This window comes from Elephas maximus, chromosome 3 (assembly GCF_024166365.1).
Source record: "Elephas maximus indicus isolate mEleMax1 chromosome 3, mEleMax1 primary haplotype, whole genome shotgun sequence".
NCBI classification, from domain to species: Eukaryota; Metazoa; Chordata; class Mammalia; order Proboscidea; family Elephantidae; genus Elephas; species Elephas maximus.
In genome coordinates this window covers 158,520,623-158,527,965 of record NC_064821.1, presented here as the reverse complement: position 1 = coordinate 158,527,965, position 7,343 = coordinate 158,520,623, and the positions used below count along the sequence as shown (strand labels likewise).

Here is a 7,343-nt window from a genome sequence, read left to right as displayed (position 1 = left end):
GTAGACAACATTCAAGATCAAGCAGATCATTTCAGCAGAAAGATGGAAACTGTAAGAAAAGGTCAAAAGGAAATGCTAGACTGTTGGCACAGGACAGAAACCATCCCTGAAGACAACTCATCAGACCTGAAAGGGACTGGTCAGCAGGGGGGGAGAGAGATGCTGATGAAGAGTGAGCTAATTAAATCAGGTGGACACTTGAGAGTGTGTTGGCAACTCTTGTCTGCAGGGGGGATGGGAGGATAGAGAGAGAGGGAAGCTGGCAAAATTGTCACAAAAGGAGAGACTGAAAGAGCTGACTCAATAGGGGGAGAGCAAGTGGGAGTAGGGAGTAAGATGTATGTAAACTTATATGTGACAAACTGATTAGATTTGTAAACGTTCACTTGAAGCTTAATAAAAGTTAAAAAATTAAAAAAAAAAGGAAATGCTAGAAATAAAGGACACTAACAAAGATAAAGAGTTCCTTTGATGTGTCAACTAGAATTCACACAGCAGAAGAAAGAATTTGTGGACGTGGAGACAGATCCACAGAAATTACCCAATGAAAAAACCCACCAGCAGCCATGGAAATCCACACAGGAGGTCCCTGTACCTGAGCTGAGTAAGAAGTGGTCGTTTCAGAGAAGACAACCCTCCACATCTACCTCCACTGTGCAGACTGCTCTATATCCAACATTATATGATATTGCCTTGCAAGTTCACAAATCCATTTGGAGTATTCTCTGTACATTCTCATAATGGTTTATTTTTCTGTTTCTTTTTTTCATTGTTTTGAAGCTATGAAAGAGTTTAAAAATGAATAATCAAACAGATGTCACTGAATTCATCTTCTTGGGATTTTCCAATCACCCTAACCTACAGGGGTTATTCTTCCTGATCTTCCTAGTCATTTACCTGACAGCTGTCCTGGGGAACACGCTCATAATAACTGCCACCAGGGTCAGTCCTGCCCTCCAAACGCCTATGTATTATTTTCTCAGCAACCTCAGCTTCTTGGACATCTGCTACATATCCACTACCATTCCGGTCATGCTGGAGAACTTCTTCCGGGAGAAGAAGACCATCTCCTATGAGGGCTGCCTTTCCCAGATCTTTTTCCTCGTGACCTGTGCCAGCACTGAATGTATCTTATTAGCTGCAATGGCTTATGACCGCTATGTAGCCATCTGTCACCCTCTTCAATATTCAGTCTTCATGAGTATGAAGGTCTGTGTGTGTTTGGTAACTGGAACCTGGCTGTGTGGGATGGTGAATTCTCTGACACACACAGTACTGGCAGCCACACTCACTCTGTGTGGGCCCAACCAGATCAGCCACTTCTTCTGTGACATCCCACTGTTCCTGAAGCTCTCCTGCTCAGACACTTCCGTCAATGAGTCTGTGATCCATGTGGCCAGTGCGATCATTGGCTTAACCCCCTGCCTGTTTATTGCAATGTCCTACATACTCATCATCTCTGCCATCCTCAGGATTCCCTCTGCTCAGAGTAGAAGCAAGGCCTTCTCTACCTGTGCTTCTCACCTTACTGTGGTAGTAGTCTTTTATGGAATGGCCAACTTCAACTATGACAGACGCAATGTAGGCTACTTACTCCCTGGACACGGACATCCTGGTCTCTGTGCTCTTCTGTGTTATGACCCCCATGTTGAACCCCATCATCTACAGCCTCAGAAACAAAGAGGTCAAAGGTGCCCTGAGCAAACTATTTGGAGGGTCGGCACTCTGGGAATATTAGTGCCTAGATTAGTGATCTCCAAGCTGGGACATACAACTCCTGAAATTTTTTCACGAAATTGTAGCATAGATAGTCTTAAGGAGTCCATTTCCAGATCCTTAATTCCTACGGACCAGTTCCTAAAGTTAATCTTCCAAAGGACTCCTTTCTCTCTCTCCTTTGACAAGGACCCTTTTCTCACTTTACAAAGCAAAGCTGTGCCAGATATGCTCTGTAGGTTCTCAACACCATCTCTATCGTTCTAGATTCTCCCCTGCATCACAGGGGCTGAAAGCCTGAAATCTTATTTCTCAGACTTTATTGCCAGCAGGGTACCATCTTAGGTTCTGACAATAGGAGTCATATACAAGAGAGTAAAAGGAATAATGAACAAAAAAAAGTTGCCTTCTTCTGGATCTGGTAGCAGTAGCAACAACAGCAAATTAGCTCTGCAGTGGCAGAAACAAACTTGTGGTGGCATCAGCTGATGTTTGCAGTCTCTATAATAGCTATGCCTGCAACGTAGGGTCATAGAAGCACAGAATGAGTATGGGCTGTATATGAGGGTTAGAGGCTTCGCTATAGAGGACCTTCCCTTTCTCCTTTTTTTCCTCTTCCAGCCTTTCCAACAATTTTATAAAGTATTTCCTATGTTAAATTCCTTGAGGTTGAAATATTAATTTCTGGATTCCTCTATGAACCCTAACGATATTGGATATCAGGAGTGGGTCCAGGAAACATAGCTTCAAAGGTGGAAATCTAGAATTGATTACCTCACCACATAGAGTCTGAATGTAGTGATAGCATAAAACTAGGAAACTCAATGTTCATAGCATGCAATAACAAAAGAGATGCTTAAAATGTCCTTTGAAAGCCAGGCTTTGGAATACCAGGTTACTGCTGCAACAGAACTTTATGATGGGAATGAGAACTACAAGGACCCTTTACTGACTGCTATTACTGACTGCATTGGGAAGTTTATAGGAAGAAAATGACAGGTTCAGGCACTGAATTTCTTACTCAAGTTGAGGTCAGACAACCAGAAAATTTTCTCTCATTCAAAACCCATTAAACTGAATATCAGAACAAAAAGTTGATTCTGTGGATTGCAGAGTTATAAAGTAGGTTGAATCTGTAATTTGTCCAGGTCTTTTATGTGCCAGTTAGGGGCATATAATGTGCCAGATAGAGGCACAGGGGATGGAATGGGACCCTGATAATTAGAATGGGGAATTGTGGGTGGACTCAGACAAATGTGAGAATCTTGATCCCCTAAATCCTCCTTTATTTACCTTGCCTGTAGAAGCAGCCCCTCCTCTCTCATCTGAGGACACTAGCTTTCCCTTAATGGACGATCCTGACCTGAGACAATTGTTTTACAAGTAATGTTAATTTTCTTTAAATTCCTCACCCACCACCCCTCATTACTTTTCAACTCTTAACTGCAGCCCAATCCAAGCATGCCTCAGAGAAACCAGCACAAATTATAACACAGGTTATAACATTGACACACACACACACACGAACTACAAGATTTTACTATTTTACTGACAGAAGCCTCAGGACTATGTATGAGGATGGATTCTTAGGGTGCTAGACCAAAAAGGGCAAAACATATTGCTGGGTCAATTTGAGTATATTCACATGGATGCATTTATCATAAATTCTGGGTCAGTGGGTAACCTTGAGCAGCTGGGAGTAGCTCTAACAGTTTCTTTGGTTGGTTGGCTGAAACCTAGACTCTACTGTGGCCCACATTCAATAAAGTTGAGATGCTAGAAGAATCTCTGCTTTAATGTACAGGGTGGGATTTGAAGCTTTAGGGAGAAAGCATGTTGGAGTGGATTTATCATGTATGACCTTCTTATCCTACTCCCACAAAGAAAGTACTCACAGAGGGGCCAAACCACGTTCCCTCTGCCAAGGCCTCTTACAGGCTGCATTGAGAAAAGGAGCACTAGCATCCTTGTAAAGCTTGTAGTGGCTGAGAATGGCCCTAGAAGATGCCATTATTGAAGTGAGTTCCCTGATTTCAGTGTGGATTATGAGATTCTAAGGTGGTAGAGGTCATGTGGTTGGGCAATAATCAGAAAATTTTAATCTGCAGAGATCTTTGGCAGTGGCTAAATGGTCACAGTGTCTCTAGATCTGAAATAACTGGGCATCCTACTAAAACATTACCTGTTCTATATAATATGAAAAACTCTAAGTCTGGTACCTAACTTGAATAATTACAATAGAATATCACTCTCACATAGTTCTCAGACTGTCTGAACCAACAGATTCAAGGATGTTTTAAGGGTCTGTGGCATACAGGGATGCCAAATAAAGGCTCTGAGAAGAATCATACTGCCCATCCTCTAGGATTTTGGAGGAAAGCCATGTCCTCTTCTACAAATAATTCTTCTCTTGGCTACTCCTGGGCCCTAAGAGTATAAATACCTGGCCATGGGATACAAAGTGACATTGTTATCTGAGCTGTCCATAAGAATTGGGCATTTTCTGACCCGTCAAGTCATAAATGTGGGTGAATGAACAGCACACTATCATCAAGTGGAAGTGCTGTGTACAATACTAGGCTTAAAAGAGTCCTGAAGACACAAATTAGCTGCATGACCGAGAGGCTCCCACTTCTACACCACTTACTCTACTGCACTTGACCCAAATCAATGGGCTCTTGGAAAGTTCTCCAAGGCTGGATTACTGAAGAAGAAACATTTGGAGCCTGGTTTACAGATAGTTTCACAAGATACTTCATCACCAGCTGGAAGTGCGCTGATACAGCATTAGCACCTCGCTCAGGAGTGGTCCTGAAAGACAATGGGGAAATGTAATCCTCCCAGTGGTAGAACCTTGAGCAATAAATCTGGTTGTCTCTTCTGTGTGGAATGAGAAATAGCCATAAATATATTCATCGGTAGTGACTGTCTTAGGCTGAGTTCTCTAGAGAAGCAAAACCAGTGAATCGTGTATGTAGAGAGAGAGAGAAAGAGAAATTTATCTCAAGGAAATGGCTTGAATGGTTGTAAAGGCTGGCAAGTCCCAAGTATGTGGCTTAGGTGTCAGGCATCAGGCTAGAGGCTTCTGCCTCACGTAGCTCAGAGGCTGACGAATCCAAGATTGACAGGTAAAACAGAAGGCTGCAGAGGCTGATGAATCCCAAGGTCGGTAGACAATACAGCAGACTGCTGGCTCAAGTCCCAAGAACTGGAAGTCACACGATGAGCCAGATGCAGGATCCAGAGCAAGCAAAAGCCATCAAGCTTTGCCAGAACATCCATATATATTGGATGCAGGCCACACCCCCAAGGAAATTCCCCTTACAACTGATTGACTGCTCACATCATGGAGGTAATTACATTATATCATAAAAAGGAGGCTAATTACATCATTACATAACTGTCAAACTACATCTTTATGTAATTGCCAAACTACATCATTACCTAACTGCCAGACCACTTGGAATCATGGCCCAGCCAAGTTGACACACAACCTAAACTATCACACTGACTAATGATCTTGTCAATACCTTCAAGAAAATGAGATATTGCTAACAAGAAGGTCTGGGGAAGAGGTTTGTGAATAAATCTCTCAAAATGGGGACAGTTATGAAAACATACGCATCCAATGGGAATTCTTATAAAAGGACACTTGTTATAGATAAGGCTCTCAAAATGATATAGAGAAGATGGCATGCTCTGCAGATACTGATCAGCCTCTTTCCCAAAGCACCCCAATGCTTGCTCAATAGACTCATGTACAAAATAGTTATGGTGGCAAAGATGGATATAATACATTAGCTCCACAACATTAGCTTCCCTTCCTCAAGGCTGATCTCACTCCAATGTTGAGTGCCCAATTCGCCAACTTCAGTAACCAACTCAGAGCCCCTGATATAGCACTATTCCCACCAGTAGCGGAATGATTATGTTAAACCATTTCCATCATGAAAAGGCCAGAGATTTTTATATTGGAATAGAGGCTTATTCTTCTGTCAACACCACCATTCACAGAATTATGGGAAGCCTTAGTTATCACTTAGTTTCTCCTTTTATATGGCCTTTCCAGCCATGGTCTTACAACTGTCACAAAACTATTGGGTGCTGTATGTAACCAAGGTATGCAAAATTCTTGCTGGAATTGGCTGGGACTATGCAAATAAGCTGCCTATGGCCCATCAAGGGGATTGGTCAATTTTGCCATCTTGCTAGGCTTAAAAAGAGTCACTAAAAGCCAAAAAAAAAAAAAAAAGTCTATCCCACAGGTTGCAGAGGGGGTACCTCACCACCATCAAGAAGTAGAACCTGGATCAGAGTACATCCTTTGGACCCAGGATCCCTATGATGCAGTGAACCTCCTACACCCAGGAGACAGAAAATTGTGACACTGAAGAGCTATAACACTGGAGGCAGCAGTGACACAGACCAGCAGTGGCATGGAAATGGCAGACAGCTACAGTGTGTTTGCTGACCCCTGGAGTATGAGAGCTGAGCACCTTCAGGCAGAAGACTTCCTGGTGGAGCAAGATGACTCCGAGCACTTATCAGCAAGCTAAAGAGCTGTAACATTTGCCCAAGCAGGGCAGAGGCCAGACTCAAACAGGGCCTGGTTGCAGAGGCCTGCATGCAGACATGGCTGAGAAGAAGCTGTCTTGATCAAAGAACAGTATCCTGAGTTTTTCCTGTTATTTCCAAGTTGACCCTGATCCTGGATTGTAACCTATTACTTTCCTAATAAACCTCATAATCATGGGTATAGTCTGTGAGTTCTGTGTGGCCACTGTGAAGAATTATCAAACCCAGCAGAGAAGTAGAGGGTGCCATGGGAGAGACAATTATTGTTAGAATTGGTAAAAAGGTTGGAGACTGGAGGTATGTCTGACCTCCACCCAATAGGAATCAGCTTTGGGCTGATGCTAATCTTCATTTTCATCTCTCCCTCTGAAGTCAGATGAGATCTGACACCACCAGTTTTCACCCAGGAGTTCGTTTCACAGCAAAACAAGGGCAGTCAATTGCTCTTACCATGCACATTATTATCTGAAGGCAAATGGCCTTATAGAATGTTGGAATGGCCTATTGAAGACTCAGCTAAGGGGCCAGCTGGGATACAACACTTTGCAAAGTTTGGGTGCTTTAGACAAAAGGCAATATATGTTTTGAATTACTGAGTAAATATATTGTGCAGGCTCAAGTAAAAATCATGGGTCTATATCCAAATGGTGAAAGTAGGAATTGTTTCTTTTACTATTTTACCTAATAACCCACTCATAGGACTTTTTTATGATTTCTGCACCCTACTTTTCTCCTGCTCCATTAGGGACTCTCTGTTTTCTTCCCTGTTAGGGTGGTCATTGGTGGTAGCTGGGCACCATCTAGCTCTTCTGGTCTCAGGCTGATGGAGTCTCTGGTTTATGTGGCTCTTTTGTCCTTTGGGATAATGCTTTCCTTGTGTCTTTGATGTTCTTCATTTTACTTTGCTCCAGGTAGGTTAGTACCAATTGATGCATCTTAAATCGCTGCTCACAAGCTTTTAAGACCCCAGACACCACTCACCCAAGTGGGATGCAGAACATTTTCTTAATAAACTTTGTTATGCCAACTGACCTAGATGTCCCCAAAAGCCA

At 42.7% G+C, this 7,343-nt stretch overlaps 1 pseudogene; it reads left to right on the top strand.

The window, feature by feature from the left end:
• The first annotated feature begins 798 nt into the window (after positions 1-798).
• LOC126071383 (olfactory receptor 5V1-like) lies at positions 799-1,738 on the top strand (annotated as a pseudogene).
• Positions 1,739-7,343: the final 5,605 nt, after the last annotated feature.